Here is a 17740-nt window from a genome sequence, read left to right on the forward strand (position 1 = left end):
AATCTTAGTTATGACCTTCATGGAGGTGTTCAGGAGGGAGATGGGTCTAAAATCTAAAACTCTAATGGTGTTATCATTTTTTAGCACTAGGGACAATATGAGATCCATTCAGACTTTGCATACAAACATTTCCCAAGTAGAAAGAATTACAAAGATTGTAGAAATCATTGCAGATGATGTGCTAGCACCTTTTAATAAAATCAGTGTTAAAGCCATCTTGGCCAGGAGCTTTATCTAAAGGCAAACTTTTAAGCACCAAATCAATTTCTTCGTTACTAAAATGGGTCACCAAGGAGGACAAATCATGATTAGATTGGATAAGATCAGACAAATTGAAGGTGATACCAGTGAATGAAGATACTCCCAGCCTTTCCTTGAAGTAGTGCTAAATAAGATTAGCCATGTCCTTGTGATCAGTGACCAACTGACTAGATGAGTCTTCAAGAGCTGTAATGAGATTGCCCCTGTATTTGATTGTAGCATTAGCATGAAAAAAACTTTGTGCTTCCATCACCTAATGTGGTCCATTTGATAGACCATGTTTGCCTCCAATAGATATGCTGCTGGTGTTGGAGAGAAGTAAGTTTTTCCTCCAGCAAGGATTTGAAGTTCCATTCTGGAATGGTTAAGTCCCTGAATTCTTCAATGAACAGTAGAAAAGAAAGGGTTAGCTTGACATTAGCAATTGCCAATTTGAGGCTGGAGAGGTTTTTTGCCACTCCTTTAAAACTCTCAGGTTTTTGAATTTTGCAGTAATGATTTGCTACATCTGTGATGTAAACAGGAGCCACCCAACCCTGCTGAACAACATTCATAAAGTCATGATGATCCAACCAAAAGTTTCCAAAACAAAAGATATTTCTACTGGGATGGAAGTGGAGATGGAAATCAGACAAGGTACATGGTCAGAGGTCTCCATGACCAGAGGGTAGACAAAGGTTGTAGGGTAGGAGATTGTCCAATTAGCAGATGTAAAGAACCAATCCAGCCTTTCTAGAAGTGGAGCAAGTTGCTTATTAGTCCAAGTAAACCCCGTACCTTTCAGGGGCAATTCAATAAGACCTAGTGCACTTATAGCTTCATTAAACAAGTACATTTAAGTGTGGTCACCTCCACGTTTATTCCTATCAGCTGGACTTCTGTATAGGTTAAAATCTCCCACCAACAACCAATTAGTCAAGTCAGGCATCTGAACATTCTTGAACCAGCTAAGAAAATCCCTTTTACCAGATGAGGTACAAGGAAGCATAAATGTTAGAGAGGACTCAGATGTCATTATTGTGCTTAGAACAAAACTCTAGAGAAAGACAGTTGTTATTCTAAAAAATCTTAGTGCCAGCGAAAAGAGAAGATTTCAAGATGACAATGGATCCACCAGAAGCACCTAAAGAAGGTATGTATTCAAAAGCATCAAAAGAAGGTGTACAAATTTTCTTAATGAACATAAGATCAAAAGATTGTTTCTTAGTTTCTTGGAGACAGACAATGTCACACTTACTTTCAACAATTCTGTCTCTTACAGCATCCCATTTTTTTTATCAGAGTTAATACCTCTAACATTCCAACATAAAATATTCCAATTTCTAGTAGCCATAAAACAAAAGAAATGGGCAACATAGGTCCTAGACTACTGAGGACCAGTGGAAGCATCCCCCTGACTAGAGGATTCAGCTTGAGAGTTCTTTGCCTTCTTTTTGGTCACTACTTTCTTTCTTGTAGGCTTGGCTTGGAGCTTGGAAGGAGACAGATCATCAGGGTTAAGACCATAGAAGGAGGCACCCAGGTTCTTGATGATCTTGGGAGAGATTGTTGGAGGTGTAACTGAGCAACACCCAGGCAATTTCTGTCCTTACAGATGGAGGATTTGAAGCCTATATGTAGTTTCTTGAGCCTTGTGCTTCTTCTCACATCAACTTCAGAGAGGGGTGCTTTCCCTTTGCCTTTGCCCCTGTGCCTTTTAGGAGTCTGGAGCCCATCAGAGCTATCAACCAATGAGCTAGGCATCTTCTAGATGTGACAGCTGCTCATCCTCTAGGAGTTCTAGCACCATAGAGGATGATTGTTCAAAGTTTGAAAAAGCAGGAAGGACAACATTTGGGCAATCTTTAGGAACGGAGAAAAGGGTGGCATTACCTGACATTTCAGATCTCATAAAGCTCGAAGCATTGGATTGTAGGAAATCCTTGGCCCAGTCAAAAGTCGGAGACTGCAAAAGGAGGAAAGAAAAGAAATTCATCCAAGAATCAGGGATAAGATCTGAAGGAGCACATTGAGAATGGTGGGAAAAGAATTTTACCCAATATCTGTAGGCCTCAGGTGAAGGACCAAGAGGAGGCAGGTGACCAATTGGAGACAAGTTACCAAAAATATGATCAACAGCAGGTTGAGCAATCTGCACCATCCCAATCTGTATATTCTGGTCAACAGGTTCAGGGCCAAGCTGATGGAGATTGTCAGCATCATAACCCAGCAGATCTTCAATCTGAATTTCATGTGGGATCATTGGCTGGAGGTTGTTGAAATCAGGAAAGGGTGCAATTTCAACTTGAGGAATGGGTAGTGCAACTTTAGGAGGCTCAACATCAGAGTCCGTGCCAGTTAATTCATCCATGACAGTGATGTGCTCCTGCTGATTCTGAACAGCCTCTGGGCCTCCCAAATGAGCAGCACCAGCAGGGTTGATGATGACTTCTTCCTGAAGATCTTACTACAGTTATGATGAGTAATAGGAGAGTAGCGAACACCAAGAACATGGGAAGCAAACTCACCAAAAGAAGAGAAGGTAACCAGTGAGGAGGCTGAAGAAGAAGTCATCGCTGAAGGCGACGGTGCCCTGAGGCGCCAAGCTCGACTCCAGGGGACGATTACAGGGGGAGGAGGAAGAATACCGGTGACTTCTTTAATGTATTCGGTGATTGAGTGAAACAATTTAGGCCTTAAAGAGGGCACCTGCCCACCTGGCAGCGAATGATCCCGACATATTCGAGAAACTGAAGGGTCGGGGGCAGGGTGGGAGAATCCAGGCGCAATATCACATTTGCCAGAATCGTGCCCAGGTTGGAGGCATTTGCGGCAACGGATAGGGCCTGTGCAAAAAGGCAGCTCATGGGCCAGAGTCAAACATTTAGGACACAAATTGATTACAGGCTTGAAGCCAGGGTGTTTGAACGAATCTGGCACTGGGCCTAAAATGCCAACACGTGAAAACTGTTGGGTGGCCTCAGCAATTGAATGTGTCTGAACGGCCGAATAATGAGACGATGAAACTTAATTACCAAAATTAATACGCGAAAAAACCAGTCTTCGGCCAGGATTATTGTGAAATTTGAAATTTGAAAACTCCATGGAAGATGAAGCAAGAGGAAGACGATGATGACCATGGACAGGGATAGCATTGGCACCTGTAAGATGAGTAGGCTGGCGCTGAGGTGGACGGCCTCTTTTGACAACGTCAGACCATTCGGCTGCTTGCACTGCTTCCCAGTTGCGCAACTCTGCTTCATAGTTTGGCCCGCCACCATGCCAGAGGTGGAAGAAGATTTTGAGGTCTGAGCACTCGAACGAACGTAGCTTGAAGATGTGAAAAGCCCACAGACTTCGATGAAATGGAGAACCTGAAAACACGATCAGCCAACTGCACCACACGAAAGGCTTGAGAATGGCCTCCCCGCACAGATTGAAGCAGAGCCCCAACCGATTGAGGAGAGAGATGAAACTTGCATCTTCCCACAGATAGAACGAGAACAAATTCTTGCGAAGAGGAAGAGGAAACAAAATTGATTGGGGAACCAAAACGACGAAGAACCTCGGCCTCAGTCACCCGACCAGGCCAGGAATCGAGAATTGGAACCTCCATGGCCAGTGATGAGGCTGAGGTGCCATGGGAGGTGAGCTTCTCAGAAGTCGCCGGGATCACCATTTCAACCGAGATCCAGAGTTTGTATAGAGCAAATTGTGTGTGTGTGTGTCTACAGATGATGAGCTACAAAGGTTTCTCTGCGATCAATTCAGGATCCTTGCTCGGATTAATGAGTCTATACATAGGGGCCGGTTCGAGGACTCCCTTGTGCGTGAGCAGAACCCAGAGATGTGTGATATACTCGCCACCGGTAGCCAGTTTGTTAATGTGGGCGGTCAGATTGTTGGACGGTGTGACGCATAGCAGCTTCTCTGCCCACACCCTTGCAAGCAATTCCCATAGTGTTGACTTGTTGTTGGAGTATTGGTCCATTAGTTGGTCGGCTAACTTTATGCCATCGGCCAGGATGCCTTCGTATTTGTCGCCATTTTTGCCGAGACCGGACAGCCTATCCAAGACGGCGTCCTTGGAGCGGCACCCGACTAGGCAGTGTTGTTGCGCGTTAACCTGCAGCTCTTCCAAGAAGAGTTTCGTGCTGTGGAAGTTGTCCATCACCAGTTCCGTTGCGTAGAACAGCAGGTAGGAACTGTAGTCCGAGAGCGTGGTGGTCACCAGCTTGTTCTCGTCGGGGATGGCGGTGGTGGCGACCTGCTGCTGGGAAGTCTGCTTGTAGTCACATACCGTAGTAGCAATGTGCCAGATGAGCATGCTTCGAATGATCCCCTGACCATGTATGCTCCATCTAAAAATCAACAAGAGTGAGTCTTCGTATAATGGTCGTCCTGTCCTGAGATATAAGATATTGAAGGTTTAAAATTTTATGCCTAATTATAAAGTATATGCTCCAATCCAAAATATCGTAAAGCTCTTTATACCTCAATGATTCTTCTTTCCCCATGTTGATGAGCGTCCTGACACCATGGTTCATGTTGTGGCTGTGTTTAGTTGGGCGAAATTTGGGAATTTAGCTACGGTAGCACTTTCATTTTTATTTGGCAATTAGTATTCAATCATGGACTAATTAGGCTCAAAACGTTCGTGTCGCGATTTCCAACCAAACTGTGCAATTAGTTTTTTTTTCGTCTACATTTAATGTTCTATACACGTATCGTAAGATTCGATGTGATGACTGCTGTAGCACTTTTTGAGAAAACTTTTTAGAACTAAACAAGGCCTGTATCACCTTATTTCATACTCACTTGCATTATTGCCAGTGACCCGGACCCATCAACCCGTCCACATGTTTCTTTTATTTTTAACACTTTTTTTAAACTATTCTTAATTCTAACACGGTTTTTTTTTAAAAGTAACACTTTTGGCCGCGTCTATTTTCAGGGCGCGGTGAAACAACTCTGCCGCGCCATGCATGGCGGCGCGTCAGGGTTGCGCACATGGCAACGTCCCGGCCCGCTGGTCGCTGATGTGGCAGACCTTGCCGTGCCACCGATCAGGGCGCGACTGTGACGTGCCACCCGTCAGAGCACGGCAGAGCCAAATAGAGGCCCACGACCCAGTCCCTTTCCTCCCTCTCTGTTTCACTCCACGCCGCATAGCAACCGCCTCCGCGCCTCCCCCGCCGGCTCCCTCTCTCCCTTGTCTCCCTCTCTCAGTCCCTTTCTATCCCCACTACGCCACCGCCCCTCCCCGTCGCCGGTGCGGCCGCCGCTTTCCTGTGGCGCGGCCTCCCTCTCTCCCCATCCTCTTCCTCCCCTATCACCCCCTGTCCTTAACCCTCCTCCAACTTTGGGCGCAGAAGAAGCATGTGTCTAGAATTGTTGAGTTCTCCTTTCATAATTGCAACGAATATTTTGTCAAGAGGTGGGAACTTGCGCAGAGGAATATAGCTGAGCAGGAGCGATTTGGAAAGGCTGGAGCAGAACATTTGAAGGAGGGCGAGGAATTGGCCAAGCAGCACACCGCCGAGCCGTATGGACTCCGCCATTATATCTTTAGTGTACGGGGCAAGGGTGGCACAAGCTTAAGCAGCGAACATTATGGTGGACGAAACTATCGAGTTGATCTTCACAAAGTAGAGTGCAGTTGCAACGTCCCTCAGATCATGTAGGCCCCTTGCTCTCAAATGATCACGACCTGCAGGGTTCACGGGTATAACTTTGAGAATATGCCATATATGTCACCCTTGTATCTTCGTTCGAACACCGTTAGTATTTGGGAGAGGAGCTTCGAGCCATACGTTGACCCGACATAGTGGCCTGTAGTAAGCGGCCTCCGCTTCATCTGGGGCCTCTACGGCCTGAGTGAAGAACACGTCATCATCCTCCTTCGCCTACAAGCCTCCTTCCTTGCCCTCTCCTCCTCTAACGCCCTCCGTCTCTCCAACCCCCATTCATCAAGCCTAACATCGATCGGGTTACGAATACCGCGCTGTCTAGCAAACTCACGCATCTTGTTTTTATGATGTTTAACGAATAGGTTGACGTAGTCAGGTCCATATCCCCTGTTCCGTGCAATTACTTGTCTCCCCTTTAGTTCATCCAAGAACTTAGCTTGACCATCATAATATTTCCACCTGTATTTCCTAGTGCTCTGTTCAAACAAAAAATTATATCAGGGTTTATCATAGCTTGATCTCCGCATTCGCGCAGAGGAGGTTCCTCGAGTCGTCTAACTGCGGCTAGGTGCTTCTCCTTAGCCGTCATTGGCGGGGGTTAGGTGGGTTGGAACCCACCGCTTGAACCCATCACGTGGATGTCTCCCTCTACATCAATCGTCGAAAAGGAGGTACCTAGGGTCAAACTTGTCTGCACCATCAATCCATTGAAAGAAAAAACGCCTCTCATGGGTCTACACAATAAGATTCCAACAAAATATTAGTAGCCTACTTAAACAAATGAAGAAAAAAAGATAGTGAAAATAATTACTTACATTAAAACGACTACATATGTAGAAGCAACGTGCCGCTGTGTCTGGATGTCTCGATTGAAACACGTCAGCCGGGAAACCACAGTCACAGTTAGGGACAGGGAGGTCAGGAGAGACGGGGTATCTTTGCAAGACGCGTCGGGGTATAATTCTCTAGGACGACCCCGTTTTCGCCAAAACTCCTCCCGATACATGTCTTGCATTTAACAAAACAGTTGTAATTTAACAAACAGAAATCAAAACATCACAAATTAATGTCAACGAGAACCATTTGCATTATAACAAATAAAATATAACCTACACTTTGATGCAAATTCTATCTTAGATGTAAACATGTAAACTATATAAAAACTATACTTTGGTCACTAAAAATTGGGTACATCAACAGTGTGTCCATATATTTATTCACATATAAAAGTTGAGATGCAATCTCAAACAAGCAAAATTCATATAAAAATTGATCTTAGAATACATGGTAATCATAATTCTAAGTAACCAATTAACCTTAACATTGGCAATCATAATCCTAATATGTCAATTCAATGTTCTAGCTAACTCATATTTTTCTCCATACCCTAACTACTCATTAAAATCCTTCGATCCACCGTGGAGGAGCTTCATTACCTTAACAAGGCCGAGGAGGAGCTTCGGGGAAGGTAGGAAGGGGGCCGGCAAGGGAGGGAAAGTCAGAGGTCGATTGTGGGGGAGTCGGGAGGCAATGGCGCGGTGGTGCAGGCTGGGAAGCGCGGCGGCGGGGGCTGGGCGGCGCGGAGGCTGCTGTTGTGCGGCGCGGAGTGAAACAGAGAGGGAGGAAAGGGACTGAGCCACGGGCCTCTATTTGGCTCTGCTGCGCCATGACGGGTGGCGCGTCATAGCCGCGCCCTGATAGGTGGCGCGGCAAGGCCTGCCACATCAGCGACCAGCAGGCCAGGACGTTGCCACGTACGCACTCTTGACGTGCCGCTATGCATAACGCGGCAGAGTTGTTTCGCCGCGCCCTGGAAATAGGCGCGATCAAAAGTGTTACTTTTGAAAGAAAAAAAAAACAGTGTTAGAATTAAGACGCAGGACGTTGTATACAGCGCGCTTCACAGGCATGGGCAGATCCTGGTGAGCCACGAAGCTGCGCCGGAACAGTTTACGCCTTACCCGCTTCGGTAGAAGAAACGGCACGCGAGCAACAAGAGAATTTTGGGACCGGATGCAAGCACCCAGAAGCGAGTACTGCAGATGAACCCTAGCAACCTCTCCATGATGGGTTGCCCTCGCCACCGAGGATGGCGCACGTACCTGCACGCCATGCTCACCTTGTGCCAGTCGAGAACAGCAGTGTCATGTACCGGAACGATTCCACCATCACGAACAGAATGGTCAGCCTGGTCAGCCAGATGTCGAATCCCGTGGCGACCGCCGCAGCGGATGAACCAACGAGGGCATCGTCACCCTCAGGGTCAGGGCCACGGTACCGCAGCAAGGCTGGGGAGAAGAGAGCACACAAGCTCAGCGTCACCGCCGCGCTGAACACTAGTGTCTCAGGTACCAAAGTTTGGTGAAGAGATGGGTGCCTCGCGTAGAAGAAATCAAACAGAAAACCGAGCTCCACCTCGGTGATACGGTACTCCCACTCATGCTCTTCGACGTCCCCAGGCGGGTTCCAACTGGTTTCATACTCTTTGCGGGTGGGATAGCACCCAGTGAAGCGACGCAGGAGCTGCCTGAACAGAGCAAATGACAGGCACAAGTCCTTAAGATTGCCTGAGCTCAACAGCGCACCGTCGCACTCCTTCACCATCTGAATGTCCACATCTCTGTCTCCTCTACGTCCATCCTCCAAGCCCGCATCACCGTCACCGTCAACGTCACCAATGAGCAGGAGCCTGTCTCTCCTGGTGATGAACCTGTTCTCCTCGGCGAGAGTATGTTCTCGGCTACCCGCCAGCAGGAAACCCCACAGGCGCATCGAGAGCTTAACAACGTTGAAGAGGACAACTCTGATCTGGAGGTGCAAGGAGCTGGGGTAGGAAAGGAGCAGGAACAGGACATAGACAATCTGGGCGGCCTGGTTCAGCATGGTGCGGGCTTGCTGGTCAGAGCCATCGATGCTGCAGGCAGCAATGCCATCAGCGCAGCCAAGGAGGAAGCACGCCCATACGACCACGAGCTCGTTGCGGACGGCGGAGGACTGCATGAGCCCAGTGGTGTAGGATACGGCCGGGTAGCTCAGTATAAGCGCCAGCGCCAGCCAGATTAGGAATCGGAAATCGGGGCTGCGGCTGCTCCGGCGGCCTGAGCTGAGGAAGACCGGTGTGACGAGGAGCGCAAAGGTGAGGGTGACCAGCACCTCCACGGGCTACTTTGGCAGCCCAAATTCCCGGAGGGATCCCTGCGAATTTCTTGGGCCAATCTCCCCGTGCCAATCTCCCCGGTCTCCCCCGGACCAAATTTTGGTGCTCTTTAGAACCCCATCAACCCGAGGTTCGCAACCCGTTTCCCTTCGTTTTTCACGCAGAAATAATCCACGTGCGAGGAGGCCGGGAGGGTTTCCCCGTGCGCTCGCGAGTCGCACGCGGCTTCTTCCTCCGCTCGCGACGCCGCCCAGTCGCAAGGCCGCCGCCACCACAGCATCCGGTCGCTGCCGCGCCGATATCCAGTCTCTGCCGCCCCTCCGCCTCACGCCAACGGTGAGCCCGTCTCCGTCGCCGTGACTTTTGTGGTCGGCGCACCCTGGCTCCACTTCGCTCCACTACCGTCATTATCGTCAGTCAGTCCACCTCCATCCACATCTCCTTCCCCATAGAAGCTTCTCGATCTGCTAGAGTTTCATCCACATTTGTTTCTGGTTGATCTTGGAGTTACCGGTCCGCAGCTCGGACGCTTCTACCACTAGCCATTGTGCCGTCCGCGAGCAACACCGACGTCGCTGGCAACACGACACAACCTCTGCCTCTACAGGTTAGTCTTCTGTCCGCATCTCACACCCCTACTTGTAAATCTGGGCAAAACCGCTACTAGAAAGATCCACCGTGCTGCACCAAGGTTGTTTCAGATCCAATTGCTGCATATAGCTTAAAGAACTTTACTATTCATTAGCAGAGTGATTCTATGGTTTCTTGTTTGTAATGTGAAAATAGATATCATGAATTATGATTCTTCAATAATCGGTAGAGATTGTAATGTTCATTGGTGAGCTGGTTTCTGTGTTCAAAACACCATTGCAATAGAATAGGATGGCATGCTGTGATGGATTTTTTTCTAGCATTGCACAACAACTATATGCATGCTTGTAACGGTCCAGACATATATTGGTTGGGACGTTTGGTAGTCTTGCTATTTTCTAGCATGCAGACTAGTATAGTAACCGGTCACTGCAGTAGCAATTTTCTGCAAGGTGACTGATGCATTTCTTTTATTCTATTGTGACTTGTTGTGCTTTTTAGTATAGTCTTGCTATTCTCTAGATGTTAATATATTTTTTCTAAAAATTGAGCTAGCCAAACTTGACCCTATGGTTTGAAAAAGAGGGAGTAGCGTAATTAAACCTGCAAAGCCAACACCGCACCTAGGTTTTGAATCTGAAGGATCTGAAGGATTATTGTCTACTTTGTGCCATGTTTGTTAACTTTTACTCTCGCTGACGGTCAGCACGAGATCTTAAGCAGAGTGTGCCTTTTTAATTTGATGGCAGCGTGGGATCTTAAGCAGAGTTTGTTATTTAATTCTAGTGGCGTCATACTCGTTATTTACTCAATCTAATAATCTGCGTGCTAAATCTTGACAAGTGCTTCTGCTACGGCCTCTAATAGCACAAGTCTATTTGCTATTTTTGATGGGCTAGACGTCTCAAGTGCATACAATGAAGCTCAATCTGCACCTTCCAATCAAGATTCTATGCAAGGAGCAAGGGGTGGGAGAAAGCGTAAGCAAAGTCATATTGGTTTTGCTATTGAGAATTTTGTGCAGTATAAAAAGATGCAAACAAGCAAAACCATGGAAAGTCTCAATGAAAAGAAGAAACAAGATGAAGAATTTTCAGTCCACAAGTGTCTCAATAAAGTGGATGCAATGGAACTTACTGATGTAGAGAAGGCGTATGCTATGAATGTCTTCAAATCTTAGATAGACAGGGAGGTATTCATGAAAATAAAAAACAAAAGTGTTCGCTTGATTTGGCTCAAACAACAGATTAGGTATATTATTTGAATCTGCCCTTCTAATATCTGGGGTATATATGAACTGCAGTCATTAGTTTAGGTACTTCCATTTTTCTTGTCTGAACTGTAGCTTACTATCGTCCGTTCAACAATAGCTTGTTCTGCACAACTGCATTTCCTTTTTTTTGTTCGGATCTAAATTCTTGACAGCAACAATGCCTTCCATTATCATTTAAATATTACATATTAGTGTAGACTTATTTTGAACATATTTTTGCTATTGCACAACGATGACCAGGTAGTCAAAATGCACTCTTGGTCATCATTGTTGGAATAGATTAGTGTACTCTTATTTTAGTATTGGTAAAGTTAATAACTTAGTATAAAGTATAGCATTCCTCTTTTTTTCCTGTGCCAGCAGTCTAGCCATGGTTGGTTTCCTGAAGCTGTCCAGACAAGTAGTTGAACCAACTATTTTCACCATGTTTTGTAGCAAGTTTGAACTGAATATTTCCACCCATACTAACAGGACCTCACAAACGTTGTGTTTTGTTTGTGGCACTTGTATGAATACAGTGGAAGTAATAAGTCAATCCAAGATGTTAGATGGCACTTTGCTGTTTCAATCATATTTCTTTCTTTTTCTTTTGAGAAAGCTAAACTATCCTTTTTGTGCCTAGTGATTCATTATATCGTATAATCATTGAAATAAGTATGGTTCTTTCTTTTTTTGTGAGTGAGCATGGTCACAATTGAGCTGCAAAATGAACTTGTTCTGTTCTTGACCATCTTTCTTTGAGCTACAAATGATAGTCATCAGCACATAGTCCAGGTGGACAGGCTCCCAGCTTGTCTGCAGGCTGCCTCTAGCAGAGCGAGTGCATCCGTCCTCGCCCTAAGCACAAACTCCTAGCTTTTTGGATCATTGATTTTGATTTTGTCTAGTTGTAAATTTGTTTAAGCTATTATACTTTTTCTTTGTGTTACTTGCAGAGGGATCGGTGGAAGCAATGCATGATCCGAGAAAAGTGATGCGGACATGCTCAACATTTGTGCTGTCATCTTGTCTGCAGTCAATCAATGCGTGATCTGAGAATTGTCAGTTTATAGTGATCCTATTTTATTTTTCATTACCTCATTAGGTATTGAAGGAACCGTGACGCCTAAGAGGGGGGGGGGGGGTGAATTAGGCAACTTAAAAAACATAACTCTAAACTATGGCCTCTTTTTCTAACCCTAGCAAAACATATGCAATAGATAAACTATCTAGTTGTGCAACTATGATTTTACTAGTGTGTTGCTATCTCTACCGCAAACGTAGTAAAGTAATCAATGTAAATGCGGAAGCTAAAGAGCAAGGTAGAGATATCCAAACTCCCGTCGACGACTCCGGTATTTTTATCGAGGTATCGAGAAGCGCGCAAGCTTCCCCCTAGTCCTTGTTGGAGCCCCTCGCACGGAATCCCTCGCAAGGGCCAAGCTCCTAGTCGGGTAACTCCATGGATAGCCTCGGGCCTTCCCCACGCGCAAGTGGGTCTCCGACGTGCCTTCCGGCAAGCCTCTCCTAGATGCTCCCCACCGTCTTCACTATCAAGCTTCCGGCCGAAACGCCACGCGCCTTGTTCCCTTCGGTACACGATGGCGGCCACACCACAAACGCGGTTGGTGTGATCTCACAAGACTTCAAGCCCCTCCGATGTACAATAATGGTGCGCGGAAGCACCAAGTGGTAAGAGGTACGCAAACCTCACTAAACACTAGGCCTAAACCTAGAGCAAGCGCGTGAGCGATGGTCTAATCAACCTAAGCACTTCGCAAAGCACCTACGCTAATCACCTAGTAAATCATTAAGCTCTATGCAAGTGGAGATCACTAAAATGGTGTATCAACACCCTTGGTATGTTTCCTCAGCTCCACACCTCTCAAATGGCCGATTGGGGGTTGTATTTATAAGCCCCACTGAGAAAGTAGCCGTTGGGGTCGAATTCCCGTGAAACTGCTACTGACCGGATGCTGAATCGTCCAGACCGGACGCGTCCGGTCGTCCCGACCGTTGAGCTAGCAATATATTGATCAGACGCTGGCCAGCGTCCGGTTGACTGCCACCGGACGCGTTCGGTCGCAGATTTGCCGCTTTGTAACATTACTGTACTCGATCGGACACTACTGTCCTGCGTCTGGTCAGTTTCAGCGCCCGCGTCCGGTCCAGTGTCCGGTCGCCTGTCTGCCGAGTCCTCTGCCCAGCGTCAGGTCGCTTGTCCAGCGTCCGGTCAACTCAGTGAGCTCGTACGGCTTGGTTCCAATCTTCGTGCTTGGACTTTGCTTGATATCTTGGGTCTTCTCTTGTGCTTCTAAGGTCTTTCTTAAGGTGTTGATCATCGGATCACCACGTCGCCTTTGTCCAAGTCACGTCTTGCACCCTATTGAACTACAAAATAAACACTTGCAAATTCATTCGTCCAATTTGGTTGTGTTGGTCATCAAACACCAAAATCCAACGTAAATGGGCCATGGGTCCATTTTCCTTGCAATCTCCCCCTTTTTGGTGATTGATGACAACACGACCAAAGCAAGCAAATGATAAGAATTTGGAGATTAAAAAACTACCTACTTGCTAGGATGCAATGCAAAGGGCAAAGTTATATGATACTAATTGATAGATGCCAATTAAAACTTTACTTAAAAGCTTGTCTTGCCCTTGCAAATGTCCCCATGTGATATTATGGATTAAAGCCTAGCTTTCTAAAAAAAAATTCTCCCATTACTTAGACTAATCCATAATTCACTTTCCTCCCTTTCTCGGACCATTACTACTTGTAACTAAATGCTTGTCTTTGGTCCTTCAAATTCTCCTTCTTTGGCATCAAACACCCAAAAAGGAATATATTAGTAGCACAAGGGAGGGTCAAACTTTATGAACCAAAAGAATGATTTGATTAGCATGGAATAGGTCACAAAACTTGATTATCACATTATATAGACTAAACTCCCCCTAAATTTATGCATACATATGATAAAAAGCAAAGCATATACATAATTAGCAATTTATTGCACAAGAGAGGTTAATCTATATAATGCATGGAGAAAGCAAATAAATATCAAAGTGAGATCAACATGGTGATATCGGTTTAGAAATACCACATGTGAAAATCAAGTTGACTTCTATCAATTGAAGTATAATGCTTTCCTCCGGGGACTCCATTTTCCTTGCAATGAGACTACTACACACAAGATAAGCTTGAAAAGGTGTTAGTCTCAAAGCATCCAACTTGTAGATTAAGGAGAAAATTTCCTATTTGACACCAGAAATAATGATGCTTTTCTATTTGACACCGAAATTAAAATTCTTTCCTATATGTCCTCCACTTAAGTTTTTCTTTCCTATTTGACATTTCCATCAGTTCTGTTAGCAACTAACGTTAGTTGTCCAAGTGAGGCAATGGGAAAAGACCGTTATGCCCTTTGAGGGAAGCAAATGAACTCGGTAGTCTCTAGGAGTCGTGGCTGTTCGTCCTCAGGGCTGGCCATCGCGGACACGCGGGCGAGCGCCGCGGCCTTGAGGCCGGCCATCGCAGACATGGGGGCGGCCAGCGCGACCAAGGCGTGAGCGAGCAGGGCCGGCGCGCCGAGGACACAGCACCAACTCACAGCAGGCCACCGCGCCTGCTAGCTCCGGCGAGGCCGCGCCCATCCCGTCGCCGCACCTGCGAGCTCTGGCCCCGGCCACGCCGCTGTGGGAGAGGCCGCCATGGCCGTGTGCCTGCGAACCCTGAACGCCGGCCGCAAGCTGTGCTCTATTTTGCCCCCGTGTTTCTTTGCTTGATGTCATCATGACGTCATACGCGTTATATGGCTGTTTTCCTTTAGAAAAATAATCTCATAAATTCATTATATATTATGAATACACGTATACGTGTCTCACACCAGCAGCAAAACTGAGCCATCCATCTCGTGATCTACGGCTAAGATTAAACGGATTGATATTGAACTGATATAATTATAAGTAATTATATAAGATTATGTTCATTCCTTTATTTATTTTACAAAAGCAAAAAGAAAAATATAGCAGTTCGAGATAAAAACATTCAAAAAGAAAATAGCAATGTCAACCATGGAATGTCATGACTGGTAAAAAAAAACTCCAGGGGTAAAATGGACTTTTCTCCTAGGACTTAACACCGTTAGCCGTCCAAACTGACGGAAATGTCAAATGGGAAAGAAAAACTCGAGTGAAGGATAGATAGGAAAGAATTTCAGTTTCGGTGTCAAATAAGAAAGCCGCAATATTTCTGGTGTCAAATAGGAAATTTTCTCTAGATTAAGCTCCCCCTAAATTTGTGTACACAAGTGTTGAATACTTGTAAAATTTGTGCACATTGATTTAAGTATCAAAATACCACTTGAAAGATGATATTTGGGAGAGATTATCTATAATTTGGACTTTGGCTCATATTAGATAAATAATTATAAAACAAGCTATGTGCCGTGCTCCTAAACAATTTTAAACCATGTAGGTTTGCTCCAAGGGTTGATAATGAAACTGAGCAAGCCTACCATATGATATACCTATTGAATGCATGACAAAAGATTTAAGCATGTAAATGCAAACATAGGCATGAAAGATAACTAGATGCTTTAAGAGTATATCAATTGAAAAACTAATACCAATTGAAATGAATACTAATTGAAAGTAATGATATTTAGTTACCTAACATGGGAAGGAGAATTTAGGTCCATAGTATTCACTAACCTACTTGGCAATGCCTTTGTCCATCATAATGCACCCCATGAAATGCACCCAAACTTTGCCAAGTCTCCAAATTCTCCGATGTCCGATGGACTTCTCACTTCCCTTTCGGGATCCAAACCTTCTTGGTGCTCTTCATGTTTCAAATGATTTCCTTTGGCACCCAAAAGCGTTTGACCCCATTGTTGGCTTGCTTGTTCACCTTGATGGCCACCACCTTGTCATTTTTCTTTTTCTTCAAGAGATAAGGTGTGGATGCCTTCTTGTCCACCTTATTGGTGTAGGTGTTGGAGAGCTTGCTTGTTTGCTTTTTCTCCTTCTTCTTTGCTCCTCCCCCATTCTTCACCTTGCACTCATAGGACTTGTGTCCTTCCTTGTGGCATACATAGCAAACAACGATTTGTCCTTCATCAAGCTTCTTCACTCCCTTGATGGTGTTATCTTGATGAAGTTGGGTTTGCTTCGCCTTGCCTTTCACTTGAGTCAAGTCCTTGGTGAGGCAAGCTACTTCTTGCTTGAGTTGCTCATTCTCCTTTGCAACCTCTTGTGTGCATGTATCTACAATAACTTTCTCAACATAAACTTGGTTGCACAAAGGTGAGTCTAAACATAAATCATTACAAGAAGTAGAGGCATCCTTTTTAGACATGTTAAAGATAGAACTTTTCTTTTTAGATGCCTTGGTGGGGGTTGTGCTAACGGCTTCAAGATTAGCAACTTTATTAGTTAGCTCATCACAATGTTTGCACATGGTTTCCATTTTAGCAAGCAAACTATTATATGCTACTTGTGAGCTAGCTAACTTTTCTTTTAATTTTTCATTTTTCTTTAAGAGTTGCTCATCATTGATTGTGCATGCATTTGTTGTTGCACTAGTCTCAAGTTTCTCAATTTTAGTAGATAGTTCAACATTGAGATTAGCAAAGTTCTCATATTGTTCAAGTAAGGTTTTGTATGCTTTTTGTGAACTATCTAGCTTTTCTTTTAAACTTTTGAGCTTCTTTTGTTGACTACTGCAAGCTTTAGCATAATTAAGATTTTCTTGCACAAGTTCATGATAAGAAGGCATATCATCATCACTATCACTCTCACTAAAGGAAGAGCTTTCGTTACCTCGTGCCATAAGGCACACACGAGAAGAGCTTGATGATGAGTGCTTGCGGCCTCGCCTCTTGTGATGGGGTTCTTCCTCACTTGAAGAATCATCCCATGATCTTATTGATGTGAGGGCTTGGTTTTTGCATGCCTTCTTCTTTGTCTTGGGTGTGGGCTTGTTTGGACAAACTTCCACAAAGTGCCCCAACTCGCCACATCCATAGCATCCTCTCTTTCTTTGCTTATTTCTTTGATTTGTGAAAATGAAATCTTGAATTTGGATGGGCACACCCTTGACATTGAGCCTTTGGATCACCTTCTCCACCTTGTTGATCACTTTGATTGATTCTTCATCAAGATCGGAGGTGGAGGAGGAAGATTGATCATCACTTGAATCTTCATCATCATCATCATTGTCCTTATCTTCTTCTTCATCTTCACTTGAGGAACTTGAGCTTGAGCTTGTCTCAACTTTCTTGCCCTTCATCTTCTTTTTCTCGCTACAAGCGAGAGCTTTGCCTTTGCTTGATGAAGAAGCTTCTTCTTGACCCATCTTACGTGACATTTCAAATGCCACTAACTTGCCAATGGCTATGCTCAGGGTCATGTTGCTCAAGTCCTCCATGTTGTGAAGGATGGTGATGATGCTTGCATATTTCTTTTGTGGTAGCACGGAGATGATCTTCCTCATGATGTCTGCATCATCTAGCTTTAATAATCCTATAGAATGGAGTTCATTGATAATTAGATTCAAATGAGAATACATATCACGAACAAGCTCATCATCATTCATAGTAAAGAAATCATAGTTTTGCTTTGCTAGATAATGTTTTTGCTCACAGACATTGCTTGTGCCGTCATGGAGCTCTTGGTGTTTTAACTAAATTTCATGTGCCGTATTTAAAGTGAATACTTTGTTAAAAACGTCCATACTAAGTGATTCAAACAAGCAATTTTTAGCTCTAGCATTGAAGTGCATTTCTTTTTCATCACTCTTTGTGGGTT

The 17740-nt window shown here is 45.0% G+C and overlaps 1 pseudogene; it reads right to left on the minus strand.

Annotated features, from left to right (window-relative positions):
• Positions 1 to 1442: 1442 nt before the first annotated feature.
• On the minus strand, positions 1443 to 9367 carry LOC136507534 (uncharacterized; annotated as a pseudogene).
• Positions 9368 to 17740: the final 8373 nt, after the last annotated feature.

The sequence above is a fragment of the Miscanthus floridulus genome, chromosome 15 (genome assembly GCF_019320115.1).
Source record: "Miscanthus floridulus cultivar M001 chromosome 15, ASM1932011v1, whole genome shotgun sequence".
Lineage (NCBI taxonomy): Eukaryota > Viridiplantae > Streptophyta > Magnoliopsida > Poales > Poaceae > Miscanthus > Miscanthus floridulus.